The sequence below is a fragment of the Xylocopa sonorina genome, chromosome 11 (genome assembly GCF_050948175.1).
Source record: "Xylocopa sonorina isolate GNS202 chromosome 11, iyXylSono1_principal, whole genome shotgun sequence".
In the NCBI taxonomy this organism is placed as follows: Eukaryota; Metazoa; Arthropoda; class Insecta; order Hymenoptera; family Apidae; genus Xylocopa; species Xylocopa sonorina.
The window spans coordinates 2,839,867-2,855,488 of NC_135203.1; the positions used below are offsets into that span (position 1 = coordinate 2,839,867).

Here is a 15,622-nt window from a genome sequence, read left to right on the forward strand (position 1 = left end):
GAGCGATACCTTCGTCGCGCGGGCTCATCGGTTATCGTAATTCTTCCAAGAAGACGCAGATCCCAACCGGTGATAACTGCGAGAACGGCAAAGCACTCGGTACGAGAGTGGTCCAGACGAGTTCGCCTGGGTTTTTCCAGGCCGCGTGCTCACCTGGCCGAGCGTGTTACATCAGGAGGCGACGTTCAGGCCGCAGGTCGTGAACCCCGCGCGAGATGACGGAAATAACCGACCTAACTCTCTTAGCATCGCGAGACTAACTCGAGACGTGTACCCGTGATACTATCTTTGCTCTTTTTTACCCCCACTGATTGACGGACCGGCGGACAGGTTAAGGTTCCATTCACACGAACCAAAAAATTCGTATCGCCGCTGTCGAACGCTCCAACCCCAATTTCGAACTGTCTCGAATTAAAACCAGGCATATGTACGTGTACCCTTAGTTGTCGCCATTAAACACGCGTGCAAACCACCAGAATTACCAGAAAGGAGAAACGACACGGTAACCGATCGGCGAACCTTCCTCGCCGTGTACTATACTCGACAGTCGCCGACTAAACCAGCTTCGAATCTCACTGTTGGCTAATCTCGTGTCCTTCGTACTTGACTGGTATACGCTTTCGGTAATAAAACGACAGTTTATTGCAACGGGTTGAATGCACTTCGTATGTACAGGAGATAAAAAAAGAAGAGTGCAGCTAGGTAGAGGCATTAGCTACGATTAGATCCAACCTCCGTCCAGGTACCAAGATGGTTACCCAGGCGTCCGCTTTTCCTCGCCGCGCAATTTCTCTTTCTCACGACGAGCATTTCACTTGAAAGGTTAATATATCGGAGGCGTCGCAGGCCATCGAGACGGCGCATCGAACAAGCGCGCGGTCCCCGCACCCGGAGCGACTGCCTCGCTCGCTCGCGGACGGTGTGAGGAACGCTTTTCAACGTTTGTCTCGTCTATGTTTACGCCGTGTCGTCTTCTACCGTCGAACCGGATTTATCCGGCGGTCTCGGTGCACACCGGCTACCGTACCCGCGACACCTTACTCGACTTGGCAAAGTGACTTTTCCGAAGGTAAATATAGCGCTGGGTACACTCACGCCGTTCGGCACCCGATGCCAGGCCAGAGCTGCGCGAAAGGACGAGAGCACCCGGCCAGCCGCTCGGCTCCGTGGTCCTGGATACGCTGCACGATCGTTCTGAGCAATTTTTCAACTGGCAGTTGGCGATTTTAATAGGAGCCAGCTATTAGTGGGGGTTATCTTGATTTAATTGCCGTGTCCGCGGGTACGGAGATAGAGGAGTGATTAAGAGCATTGATAATAATAATAGCTATCTATGGTTCTCGCTAACAGGTAATTCAAGTTTCGCCGTTTTTATAATAACCCTTTATAACTCTGCCGGGCCGCTTATAGCACGCGTTTTTCACAGCTCGCCGGTTTTTATCGAATTTCTTGCTGCACTCACACACTCCCACGACCCGGGGAATGCAGACGCGGACTCCAGTTAGTCACGCCGACTATAAACTTTGGTTAGTCATACGGAGTTCTCTCGTGCACGCTCGCGATCAGTCCGCAGACTTTTCTTCCGTGTGTCTCTCTGGTACTCGGAACTCGGCGACTGGTCGCGCGGACCCGTTCGCGTCGAATTCCGGTTCCCACACGTACGCTGGCCAGGCCTGACAATCGTCAGAGCACTCGCGACCGCTCGTTCTTGCCGTCGACAATTTGTTTAAGCGACAGGCTAAAGAACGGCCGCCATCGACAGCAGCTAAGCAGCCGGCGATTTTCCGTGTTCGGATGACAGGGCTAGAAATTGATCTTCCGCCTCGTTTAATTAAGAAACATTAATCGCCGGTTGATTTAACGCGCGAGCAACCAGCCGCTCGGAACAGTCCCCCTTATCTCTTTATCCGCCGTCTGAGCGCGGCTGCATTCCTGCACGGTGACACAGAATTTCACGGCGCATTCCGCGCGGAATCGCGGCCCTTTCTCGCGCGCGGCTGGTGAACGCGAGCCCGCTCGCGCCGCGGCTATTTTTCGCGCGCTCGCCGCCCCGGCATTCCGCTCCGATCGCGATTGCTATAAAACGCTCCAATAGCCTATCCACCCTTAAAATCTCGCAACTATCCATTTTTTTTTTTTATAGAAAATATTGCTTTTTCAAATATTTGTTTCGTAACGCGAAGTTTGTTCTTGTATAGAAGGAAGTGATACGAATATCGTAGCTCAACGATGAATCGAAGTCTCGTAAACGCGTTCAAAGGAAGGATGAAAACGAACGATCGCGTTCGTCGAGTCGGGTTCCGGATCGCGAGCGGACGACGCTGAAATCGAGTCGCGTATTTCGTACAAAAGCCATAAAGAACCGACGAGAGAGCGAAAAAAACGAGGCGGAGAGGAAGCTGTATCGTTCGACCACCCCGAGGACGCGTCGAAGCCGCGGGAGCCGAGATTTTTTTTCAACGGTCCACTGTCCGGACCGCGCGAAATTGCTAATTAATCCCGGGGCGCCCGTCGTCTTTGTTGCGCCCGGGGAGAATCGATTCCGCTGTGTAACGCGGCAATTTCAAGCCGCGTTAAACGTGCGCCGTGTGTGGATAATGCAGAATGTTGATTACACCGGCACTTTGTTACGCGGCGGAACCGGCGTTTCAAAAAATAAAAATTCAATCGTTTTAAGGAATCAATCTTGTACATTTTCCCCGGCCAGAGGAGGAAACACACTCGACGAGTCGATTAGCTCTTTTATCGGCCTCGAAGCAACAACTGTTCGCGTCGAGGGAAGCAGACACCTCCGCCCAAAACAGCCTGCCAACCTGTTTATCAATTTATTTTTACGCAACAACATTCGTCGCGACATCGTCGTCGTTGCCACGCTCGCGCACCTGTCGTCGACGATTAGAGCCGAGCTCCGACGACAGGCCCAATTGGCGCGAACTGGAGAACCAGACGGACGTTGTCTGTCAACATCTACCCGAGCGATAATAATTTCTGCGTCTCGGTGCCCGCCCCCGTCGAATTCTTCCGCGATTAAAAGTTTTTTGATTGAGGCGCGTTGCGAGGTCGAAAAAGCAAGCAGACGTTGTCCGTCAACGGCGATCCTCGACGATAAATTAGCCCGCGTGGCGTTTGGTCGATATCGTGTCGTCGTGTGATTGCGCATTTTAAATTGTTTTCGCCGCTCTTATGGTACCTATGGCCAACTTTCGCGCGTCAGTCGAGCTGTTGGTACGTCCTCGCGATGGTTCTCGACCAACAGCGTTGCACACCCCGTATGGAAAGCAAAGTTAGACATCGCTGGATGGTTCTTGCCTAGAGCTCTCGCCATTCTTGCTCCCTCGTAATTGGAATTTCGTTCGCTCGCGGGAGAAAATGCATCGTCGACCGCCAGGCTCCCAAGCGACGGAATTAGGCAAAGTTCGACGCGTCACAGCATCCCGGTATCTATCGCGCGACACGTTTTGCGCTTCATTCAGAGCGGAGTACTTTCTCGTACGTTCGATGCGTCTTCCCGTACTCCTAGTTCCGCGCGACCTCGCCAATCCTGACGCGCGTAACAAACTTGGCAGTTCTCAAAATCTCGACTCCACCCCGCGCGCGATTCTCCCGGCACGTATCCGCGCTGCGGGCCAATAAAGAATCGCCCGTTCTCGACGGTGCCAGGCGCCGATCGATCCAAAGGAACAACCGTCGAGCAGGTTCGAGCCGCTCGGATCCGGACGCGCGTCACCGCGGATCGACAGACGCGTTATTCCCATTTCGAGTTAACGGGCGTGCTAGACGATTCGTGGAAGGATGCGTCACAGGCGTATTCTAATCGTAACGCGTCCGCCCATACGGGAAACTCGCGCGTCTACCGCACCTCCGTACCAGGAGCCGATAATAACTTTCGCGGGCGGATTCTTGACGCACCCGCGGCGGTGATTGCCGCGGCTGGTGTCGTCACTGGTTGCGTCGGGACGACGACGCGGCGTGCGTGCAAAAACCGCGCCGCTGTATATACATGGTAACCGCGATCGTCATAGTCGCAGTGGGTTGCATCGCGAGGCTCGTAAACGTTTATAGACCCGCTTCGACTCCTCGTCCTACGGCTGTGCCCTCCGTTCCCAACCCCTTCGCGAGGTACCAGCGCGTTGTCCTTGGAGCCGCGCGGTGGATCAGGCGCGTCGATCGTGCTTATCGATCCACGGTCAATTTAATCGCTATTTCTACTTGTCGACGGGGCCTTGGAACAGTGGACACGTGTAACACGCCTACGCTCCGAGGGATTTATTCGCCTCGAATCACCTGTGAATTACGAGCTCGATAAAAGGGAGAGAATGGAGACGTTTACGAGCGACGGCCGTGCGTAGAAGTTCCCATCCGAGTCCATCGGATCGTCGTCGCCTGTATATTTAACCGAGCCGTGCGATCGGTCCCGGTCCTTCCGCGTTACGATCGCGGAAACGATATTTGGCAGGCCCGCGGCGAGCCGCCGCGGCAATTTGTCACCGCGTCGGACTTTTCTCGGCGTCGTAAACCGGACGTTGGGCACCGGCCAGCTGAGCGTAGCCTTAACCCTCTCCGCCCCTTAGCTGGGCTGCCGTAATCTCCTGGCTTTTTAAACAATATCGCGCGACAAAGCGTCGTCGTCTGTCGAGCAGACGGCCGGTGATGAATTTCACGGCGTGTCGCGCCGCTCGATGAGAAGTCCGGAGCGGTTGGGAAAGTGCGCGAAGCGTGGTACGTGCGGGCAGGATCGAAGAGGAGCGCGCAACTGGCCTGGACACGATGTCCTGCAAGAAGCAACCGAGCGTCGCGTCGCATCTTCTAAGCACCACCAGAAGACTGATCTGGGTGAGTCCATCGAAAATGGAATTCTCAAGGAACCACCCGTCAGCTACTACCCCTGTACGCGTATAATTCGGCGATCAGCTCTGTAGAACTTTCGAACTTTCGAAACGGACAATTGATTCCTATTTATTACCCTCTTCGGGGTGCATTCCTTCGCGTTCCTTCGCGTTCCTTCGCGTTCCTTGGCATGACATAGCGATTGAACGCGATAAATGTATGTAACCCTCGTTCCCCAACGTTGGCAATTGGCCCAGTCGCTAATGTATATCGGCGAGCGAATGACGCGTGTCTTTCCTCCGCGTGATACTGCGCCAGTGACGCAACGCTCGCATATAACCGTAACAGCGCGAGTGGAACAATGCGAGGGATTCACGCTGCGCAGTCTAAACAAGCCGTTCATCCGCTTTCAGAACTTCGCGTTCCTCGAAACTTGGACGAAATGCCTGGACACGCGTTAGAAAAAGTTTCATTCTTCCTTCGTCTCGTCGCTGATTAATGGACTCGGATTTATTGCTCGCTATAGCTTGTCGGGACAATAACGAACTGAATCGCTTCGTTTACTTTCCGCTTTCACGAGCCTCTCTCGCCAACTTAACCTCTAACTGATAAACGGACGATCGTTAAGTCGATGGCGCTCCGCGCCGTTTGCAACGTCACTGGATTTGACGTTTTTAATCCTTCGCGAAGCCACGTTGATTACTGCTCTGCGAAGGCCGCCTATTAATTTTCCCCAACTATTATGACACTCGTTTCACTGTCCTCCTTCAATGTTATGTCACCGAACGATGCATTTGCACAGTACACGCGATTAGTATTGCGAACCGATCGTATTTTTTTCGACGTCTGACGGCCTTTCAGAGATATACAGGTAAAAGGAAACGCGAGGCGTTCCGAAAAATATTATTTAAGATACCTCGACTCGGTGGTTATGTAAGCTTTAAAAAAAAAAAAATAGATATATAATACTCTGGTGGGGTATAAAACGTTTCGAGATATCCCGGCAAACGTACGAGGTATCCATTTACGGAATATTGCTACTTAGTACTAACGAGAGCCTACGCTGAGGCAAATGTGCCTAACTTTTTGCCAGCAACTTGGTCGAGGTATGCCAGACGTCTTTCTATGTCAAGAGGTATGCGATTAAGAGCTCCGCGAGCGGAGTACCTGAAACGTGCACCCATTGACCGCGACTCCGTCATACCTATTATAAGATTACGATTAGATCGAGCCCGGGCAAAAATCCATTTACCGTTGAACACGTTACAGTACCGTTAATCGTTATCTACTCGGCTAGCGCGATATCGCTAAGCAAATATCGCCGATAAACGCTTTGTTGCAAGTTGTTCGCGGAAACCGTAACAAAGCAGATTACGATCTGAACATCGAATTCGATCGATCATTCCGGGTTGAAGAGAGCGCCGTGGGTGATTTGACGATCGATCGCGTCTCGTTCTCTAAAGTGATCGACGCGCTAGTTCGATCGGTGATGCGCGAAGCAAGTAAGCCGGGTGGTCACCAGTGACGTCACGCCTTGGACGTAGGCGCGCGCGTTTCGCCAGTGGTACCGCGGACGCGAGCGATTCGTCGCGTTTTACGATCAGCTCTGAATGTTAATCTCTCGATTTTTGCGGTGCTCGCACACTTGCCGATAATGGTCGCACGTGTGTGACGCGCGATTGTGAAAATTGATATGTCACATAACAAACGACACGTCCTGGCGTCACGCACGTCTGTCCCGTACGTTTACGTAAAACAGCTGAACACATTGGACGCGGAACAATCGCGGGGACGGTGGATACGGAGCGTCGCGAACGTTTTTCCATCTGCTGGTACGCACTGTACCGGAGTCGAGAAATTCGGAGAAGCAATAGAGTTTGGTTTCCGAGCAGCTGAGTTATCCGTCCGCAAACAAGTAGTATCTGCCAAGCGATAATAACCAGACGCGAATTTCATTAGGCGCCACTTAATTTCCCTCGGTAATCACCGATCGAGGCCGTCATCGGGATGACAGTTATGACAATCGTTCCCGTTGAAGGTTAACTATACAATGGTCATTATACACGAGTGCGGCACGACAACTCTGGATTATCTCTGGCTCGACGCGTCGCGCTGTGAATAAACGCGTATTTAAATGGTATAGACTGTCCCATCGCGGTATTTCAGTATTTTTTATCGTAGGAATATAAAATTTTAGACGGTTAAAATCCCATTAGAATTTATATCAAACTAGAATTAAACTTGCCTAGTCGCTAGATTTCATTCTACACTTTGTCATTTCCTCCAAAAATCTGACTCGCTTCTCGATCATTTCGCTGCAATATCATACCTAAAATTAATAGGTTAATTCGTGAGAGTCGTCGAGAAATGAATTTCAAACTTTATTCGCCCCAATTCCAACATTAGAGAACATGGTCGCTCGTAAAGGGAAACAATTATAGCAGCGACAGGAAGCAATCGTGCGACGAATTATCTAGCATTCTTGACGCGCGGCCATTCGAATCGATGTCGCTCGTCAACATAAACCACGACTGACCGTATCGTCGATCGATCAATGATTACATCCAACAGACTGATACGACGTTAATCGTTCGAATGATAAAAAAAGAAGCGCTAACATGGACGTTGCACAAGTTTTCATCGTATAACCGAGATGGAGGTAATTATGCAACGGCACAGGTGATAACCTCGGTGTTTAGTTAGCCTTCGCGAGACGAACGGTTGTCCCGCGGTTTAATGAAGATGTCGAAGCAATTCAGCTTCTCAAGGCAATACTCTGTATCCTTTACATTGGTATTTTTAAGTGCGACGTTTTAGACTTCCTCTTGTTATCTCGAGGACAGGGAAATATCGAAATATTTGCAAAGATGAGGGCAGTATAGAGAACTCTTTGACTTCTCCTTTTTCAGTTGGTTATAGTCTGCCAGAAGTGGAGATGCAGAGTTGTTTGACATTAGTTGTTCGTCGTTTTCCTTATACGTTCTATCACTGTCTTTATCTTTAAAGAAAGAATCTTAAGAGAAGATGTGGACGATGTAAGAAAGAAGAAGGTTGAACCATGCCCTTTTGAGACAAGGGTTTTAAGGGTTGGAAAATGGTTTGATAGAAATTTCAGGAATCTTCTCCTAGCTTTTCGAGTAAAGAGTATTGAGAAATTTAGAAAGCAAGGATATCCCCTCCTGCAACGTTAACCGGGATTCGTGAAAAGATCGATTTCGCCACACTCTCGAGAGTTAAATCCCACCGCGAACTTAGCTCGCGGTGATTTAAAACGGCGCGAGTTTGTCTATTTAATCAGAGTTCTAAGCGCGGTTGGAACAGGGTTTAGGAAGATCGAGATAATGGTTCTTGTTGTTGGATACAGGTCGTCGTTTTCGATATTCCATCCGGGCGCTGTTCGTCCACGTCATCTTGGTAAACATCGTAGACAATTGTTTGCCAGACGTCATTTGAAATACAATGTTCCCGCTAGACTGCGTTGACGTAACACTTGGAGACTGTTTACTTTCATTGGTCCCGATTACGTACGCGTCCGTAGGACCACACGTGTAACCCGTTCGAGTCGAACAAAAAGTCGCGAAGCCGCACAGGTGTGAACGGGTTACGGCTGTGTTCTCAGCTGGATTCGCCAACCGCCTATTCGCGAGTCTCCACGCGAAATCGTCGGGCGATGCAAATTTTTTTATTCCACTTCTGGTTACCCTGATAACCGCTCGGTTTTGTTTCGCGAACCAGCGAGAATCTGAAAAAACAAACCTGAACGTGTCGCGTTGAAACGTCACGGGGATGCATGAGAGACGCGTGGCTCGTGTGTATTGCGTAACGTGGCAACTGTATGAAACGCGAAAGCACGTGCTTACGCGCGGATTCTCGACTGACGTACACATGCACGATCCCGTTTGCAGATCTTTTCAGCAATTCGGTCAGGGTCGATCGAGCCTCTCAACAAAATTTTCCATCGAATATTAATAGAGACTTCGCTCTGAACATCACTGACATTTGTTCAAACTAAATCGCCCGGAAATTCTATATATATACTACCTCGCGTGAAGAAGAGCCACGGACTTGTAACAGGTAAATGAATACGTCCGTAACGTCGTTTCGTATTACACGACCACCCACCCCAGCGGAAGGGATGCATAATTCATCGAAGAACGCGACGCGGTCCTTTTAAATTCACAGCGAGAGCTACGCACGGACGGATGGATTCGTAGGCTTAGTTCCGGGCTATTGGACGTTTGCTTCGAGCAAACCTCGCGAATAAGTGGCGAAAAGTGTTCTTCTAACTACCCTTGGTACCGGAACGTCAACCACTTTCCTCGTACGCGTAACTTATTACAGATATTACTGGGGAGTCGAGAACACAAGCCAACGGTGCGCGATATCAGGAAACAAGCGAGAGAACGAGCGTTTGTTCTCTGAATTACCAAACTGGTTCTCGTAGAAATACCCATTTCCGTGTCGCGTACGTTGCATCGCGCCAACTAGTTTCGCGAGGGGCCCTCCATCGATAGTTCCACTACGGGGACTTTAGATCACCAATTACGTTATCGGTGTCTACAAAAAAGTTACGAGTCTATTAACGCGCGCAAATGTCTCGTAAACTAATGGTATTTTGGCGTGCGCGCGAGCATAATGAAGTGTATCGATTCGCGTGCAAAAAAGCAGTGCGGTTACTTTTGAAAAAGTTAAGCGAAACTGGCCAGTTCATTGAATCCAATTCAACGATAATTTTCTCCGCCTTCTATCACTTTAGAATTATCGTTTCATTCACGATAGAAACCGGAAAGTTAGGCGTCGTCTATAGAAGAATCGACTTTTACCGTGTCCCGTCGTTCGATCGAAGAGGCTCACCGCGAAAGCATCTTCGCGTACGCGATCGATTCGCGTGACACGAGAGCGAAATAAAAAAAGCGACGGGGAGACAGAAACGGCGCCGGGTCTATTTTCATTGCGAGAGCGTAACGAGATAGTTGAATAGCGGCGCGAAACGACGCGAGGAGGAAAGTCGATCTCGAAAATAATCCAACGGAGGACGGGGAGGAGGCAGAAGTTATTAGGGTTGTTTGAAAAAAGTTGCACGCGCTCCAGGCCCGTCTATTTTTCACCGATTCGCGTCCCCGTTGGTTGCACACGATCACGAGCACTCGAGGATGACAAAGCGGGTTCGCTTTTGTTCTATTTCGAACGGCTTCCATTCGATCGACTAAATATAGCCGCACGGCCGCTGTTTTCGTGCATTACGATTAATTTTCGCCGCTGTCCCCGCTTTCGATCGGTCTCGCCCTCCTTCCGTGGCCATTTTCACGCCGCAGGATAATTAAGGAACAATTTCGCCGTGCCAAGTGGCTAAACTTAAACCAAAACCGTCGATACGCTCTTAAATCGGTACCAAGCGAATCGAAAATAAAATTCGCCAACTTTGAAAATATCCTGCTCGAGGAAACCCGTTATCGACATTATACTCTGGTATTTTCCTGCTTTATATTTAAATAGACGCACGCGTTGCCGATTGAAAGTGTCCATCGCGCGTTTCGTAGAGACCGCGAACATTAGACTGTCGATCGTGCTCTCGAATCTTTCTCGCGACTCGTGCTTTGTCTCCGCTTCTCTATTGAAACGGACGATACAGATACGTGCAATAAAATCAGAAACAGCCTTGTGTGCGCTTATCATAAAGTTCCTCGCGAACCAGCCGAGCACCGGAACCCTGGGAAAAGAGTCGGAGCGCATTAGCGGGTGCTCCGCGTAGACTCTCGGCTCCCACCGTCGAGGGTGAGGTAGTCTCGAGGCGACCATTGTCTCGACCTGTCGTATATCACGCTGCTCCTAAATACTGACCAATCCCCCCCTGCTCCATCCACGGTGTACGAGAATTCCGCGGCTCGAATCGTTGGACCGTGCTACGCGATCGCCGCGACTCGAAAGGTGTGTACGCGAGTAAGCGGTCCTCTGTTAGCTCGCCGCGATATACACGCTTAACATCGAGTGGCTGTTATCCGACGGCCATTTAGCCCGTTGCGTTTCGCGTCGAACTAAATTTATAGGGGGGCGTGCGGCTAGAGAGAGCGAACAACTTCCAAGAACGAAAGGTCGATCGATCGCCGCGGCAAGTGAACTTCCGCGATACTATCGACGTGTATTTATACGTGGGCGCGTTCGACTCGCCCTTGGATTACGATTACGCGTTATCAAGCTGGGTGGTCCCTTGGTGCGAAGGGCGAGGTGATTAATTGCTCGCGAAAAGTAGCGGGAAGCTAGAAATGACGGGTACCCATCGTGTGAAATGAACGAAACACGAACGAGAGCAACGGCGATCTTTTTCTGGAATCCCAATAACGGTCGCCGTGGACAAAGCACGATCGGACAATTGCTCGATCGGATTCGAGGAGAGGCAGAGGCGCGAATAATCACCGCGGGGTGACGAAGCGTTTCGACGCGGATGTTACCGGTAGACGCTGCATTCCCCGCGTACTTTCCGCTTCCCTCGTTACTTTTTTCTCGATCGCTGTACAGGATGTAGCTAATACTCGAACGAATAACAGGTTTCCCACCGTGGCTACTCAGCTCTGTGGTATACGCGCGCACGTGCGCTACCGGTGTCGAAAAAACGACCCACTGAGAAGCGGCGATATCCACGCTCCTGGTGGCTTGGCTGCGATTTTAATCTTCGATTACTCGCGAATACGCAACGACTCGATGCTAAAAATTCGCGAATAGAGGAACTATTTTTAACGTCCGTGTCGTTCGAACGATATCGAGAGGACAGAGAACGATAAATTCAGGCACCCCGCGAAACCTCCCCTATCTTATCGCGGTTGACATGTTTCAATCGACGCGAAATCCCGGAGCAGAGACTAAACAATGATCCGTTCGACCGTGAAACGACCTAGATATCAATTGAAACGCGTGACCCGTCGGTTCGGCTGCAATCAGAGACCAAGCCTGGAGGAATAAAGCGCGCGATTAGGAATCCGTACGGTAAGATCTCCACTTACACACTCCTGGTGACCTGTCGCTGAATCTTCGCGCGAAGAAAGCGAAATCCGCGGTGGAACGTCGTCACGGCTTTAAAAGGTCAGCATTCGCCTGGCTGGAGTCTACGATTTTACTGCGCGGCGACCTCGTCGGCTCCTGGTGGCCGGCGTGTCGCATACCCGGGGAGACTAATGGAAAATGTTACGTGGAAATCCGATATTACGTTTTGACAGGCTTCCAGCCTGCTCGCCGCGGATTACGAAACAGGAACATTTCGCGATACGCGTCCGTTCTCGCGTGTGGACGTGTGCCAATCGTCGGGTGTATTGCGCGTGCCTGCACGCGGCGCGATCTCCGCGATCTTTGCGAATCGAGCGACCCTATCAGGGGACGGCGAATTTCGTCTCGCGGTATGCGCGACAATTCTTATTGGTCCGTGGCAAACTTGATTCAGAATGTCAGCTGATCAGCGGTTCAAGAGTCGCGGAAGATCGTCGTCTTCTTTGGAGAACGTCGATTTTTGGTACCGTTCGATGGAACCAAAATGGAGTTATGGGATGTGAAGGGATGATGGAGAATTTTTATCTGACTATTATGACAGAGGTAATTTTGGGGATGATTTTGGACGAGAAAGGAATATACTGTTGTGGTGGTTCTCGCTATAAGAGTAATGGAAGTTTTTCGCGACGAAGACCAGAGCAACTTTGACCCAACGATGAACGGAGTTCACCGATGACACGTATCGCCGCGCTATTTTTGGACGATGTTAGGGAAACCGACAACGATCTCCGATAAAGCGTCGCGCGGCTTTATCGTAGCCGAAAAAAAAGGAAAAAAGAAAAAAAAACACGCACACGACCGTGCGTGTATTTAAATTCGGTTCCGGCTTAATCTGGCTGGGTATGGAAAACCGGCCTGTTTTTAGACGTCGCGACGAGCCATTGTCGTTTTTGTTTTTTGCGTTAGGGGTTACCGATAAACGACCGTGTCGACATTCACGTGATCGCGACCGAATGAAATTGTCGCTCGGATCGTGGTACAATGTTTGAGTGACTGGCACGTGACGCGTTTGATAGCGAATTAAACAAAACGGAATTAAACATTGCATCACTTGCGTCTATTCTCGTTTCAGAATTTCTCCGCGCGAGTCGATGAAAAAGCTAAGCGATAACGCGTTTTAATTATTTAACAGACGACGCGCCACGAGAGTAGTTCGCAGAGAGATCCTGTGCGACATATCGATCTTTGCGCGTTGCTACTATCTCAAGTTACAGTCAGAAGTTCCAGATTGTCGTATCCACAATTAGAATTCAAGTTATTCGAGTGATTTCTTTTAAGAAAGGGTGATCCACGCAGCGACCACGCACCCGTTTTCAATGATCCCGTGGAAGCGTGCACTCCGAGATAATGGCGTTCTTCGAACACGTTCTCACGTAGGACGAAATTCTCGTCCATCAGGACACATCGTCCGTGTAAACACGTGAGGAACGTAATTTTCCTTGGCTCAATCACTGTTCCACCGGGCGGACTTTCCGGGGCCATTGTTTACGATTGTCGTTATTCGCGTTTCTCGCGTGCACGTCCTGTGCGTGCGCATAATGCGCCCGCCACTTTATGGCATAATATAACGTTAGAAACGAGCTGAATTCCCGCCGGTATGCAAAGCGTCCGCCGCTGCGCCGGCAACGATGCGGCCAGAGCTTTCCTTCGCCTAATTCCGGCGATCACACGCGACTACGTACCACCGGAAATGAACGCGAGAACGAGCAAAGAACCGCCGAACGTGGCGCGAATAACTGTCGTTTAATCGTTCTTTTGAAACCCCCGTGGAAATGGCTCGAGTCGACCGACGAATAGACGCGACGAACGCCGTCAGGCGCTCGTTAAGTTCTCTACGTGCATCCAAGCGTACTGCGTATATAATTGCAGAAAAAATAGTTTATCAACGATAATCCGTTTGTCAGCTAAAATTAGCTTGCAAAGAAATTGATTGATTCTTCGAGGTTTTAATCTGAGGAACTTTGAAATCCAGCGATGCAGCGTATCGATTATCGGGGCTCGAAGAGCGCCACGCGAACAGCGGACGCCACGACTTCGCTTCGATTACACGGATAAGAACACGATCGCAGATAAGACGCGGAATTATCACGCGTGCGTCCGGTGTACGTACCTTCGTACGACCAGCCGCGAATTCTTTCCGCTGGCAACCGTTTTCACTCGCGATCTCCACCTGCGATTGCCATCGAGCATCGAACGCGTAGTATTTTCATCCGCGCGAAGCAGACTCCGCCGCGTAATCTTGTTTTCGTGCAGTCGCAGAATGCTTTCTTGCGGTCGAAACTTTCCTCGGCGAAATTCAGCTGGCAGAATCGGCGACGCACCGGTTCGACGAAGATCCGCTCGTTAGCCGCGACGATAAGGGGCGAGGAGAACGAACGGGCCAGCCGCGATTCGCCTCCTTTAATCGTGGTATTTTGCCGCGCGCGAGCGTACAAAATATTTACGCCGCCGCGAGGACTTTTACGATATTTTTCCTCGATTGTTTGCACGCCAGTCGATCCGTTTCGTTATCCAGACGATCGAATCGCGGGCTCGGTTCGCTCTGTACCTGCGCCCGCGATTTTCAAGTATTTTCGTCCGTGGTTGACTCTTGTTTCGCCGTAAAATGACGCGTGAAATGCGAGGCTCTGTGGAAAATGTTATCTCGAAGACGATCGTCGTACGCGGTAAAACTGCGTTTAGAATCTGTCGATGAGTTATGCAACGCGAGAGTTCACTGAATTTTCATTGAATGTTACGTCGTAACCGATCGCGCTGCCCTGGCGCTCCGCAAGTAGATCGACTGGTTAGGAGTCGGACAGGAGGATCAGTCAGCCGAACAGTCACCAGAGTTCTCGTTCCAATGCATTGGATCTCGTTTGCATTTCGCGTTTCGACATTTCTGACAAAAATAAATAACTTGTTTACGGTGGAACCTCGTTTATGATCCATTAACGATCCGTCGTTCGACGATCAAAATGTATAATGTAAGAATTCACTAAGTTTCTTATGCTACGATAGCGGACCAGTAGGAGAACGCGTTCGCTAGAACTTCGTTCCAATACATAAAATTCTTAATAACATGTTCAATTTTAAAATAAGAGTTGAAAATAATTCTACTAACAAAATGGTAAAACTTCTATTTTCTATGCTATCGCGTAAAAATACCATGTGTACACTTCACTCATTAAAAATTGCAAGCGTAAGCATTCAGCTAGTCGATTATACGCTGACAAAGCGCGAATGGCCGCCAAACAGTTCATCTTCTATTTTACAATTTAAACGTAACTCGTATCAACTCGAACTCGTACCTCGAGCTACGTACGTAAAATTCTAGTGGCTTCGCGCGGTGTAATCTCTCTAATCGTCGTACGTATTCTCGATGGTGAACGACGAAGGAAACGGGAAGAAATTACATCGAGATGAAACGACGGGACGCTATTTAGATCTGTACGAGAGCCGCATCCTGTTGACGAGCGCCTGTTTGCCGCGGGACCGCGGACTCGTTGCTGCGCCAAACTGTCCCTTCGAAAAAGAGGATCGTTCGCGAAACGCCGATGTGTACTTTTAATTAGCGGCACGGTGGATCGCGGCAATTAGTCGGGCAATTTTCGCGCGATCGCGCCGCGATTACTTCGGACAACTCGCCCCTGTTCAATTTTATTTAACTCCGCTCCGGCTTTATCCGGGCTCGAACGATTTCGGTATTTGCGGAGCGATCGCAAGGAAAAGCGCAGGTATCTGTTATTGCATTAAGTCGTCGTAGAAAAGTAAGGCA

At 50.1% G+C, this 15,622-nt stretch overlaps 2 protein-coding genes across 6 annotated transcripts in view; both read left to right on the forward strand.

Moving 5' to 3' along the window:
* The window catches only part of Pdk1 (Phosphoinositide-dependent kinase 1), a 420,953-nt gene that overhangs the window by 381,311 nt on the left and 24,020 nt on the right, over positions 1 to 15,622 (forward strand). The gene's annotated exons all lie outside the window — the stretch shown is intronic.
* Positions 3,552 to 15,622, forward strand: part of LOC143429400 (uncharacterized) — a 381,903-nt gene continuing 369,832 nt past the window's right edge. For both annotated transcript variants that reach the window (XM_076905035.1, XM_076905036.1), the window contains exon 1: positions 3,552 to 3,565. The gene's annotated coding sequence lies outside the window, so the exon portion shown is untranslated. The remainder of the gene's footprint in view (positions 3,566 to 15,622) is intronic.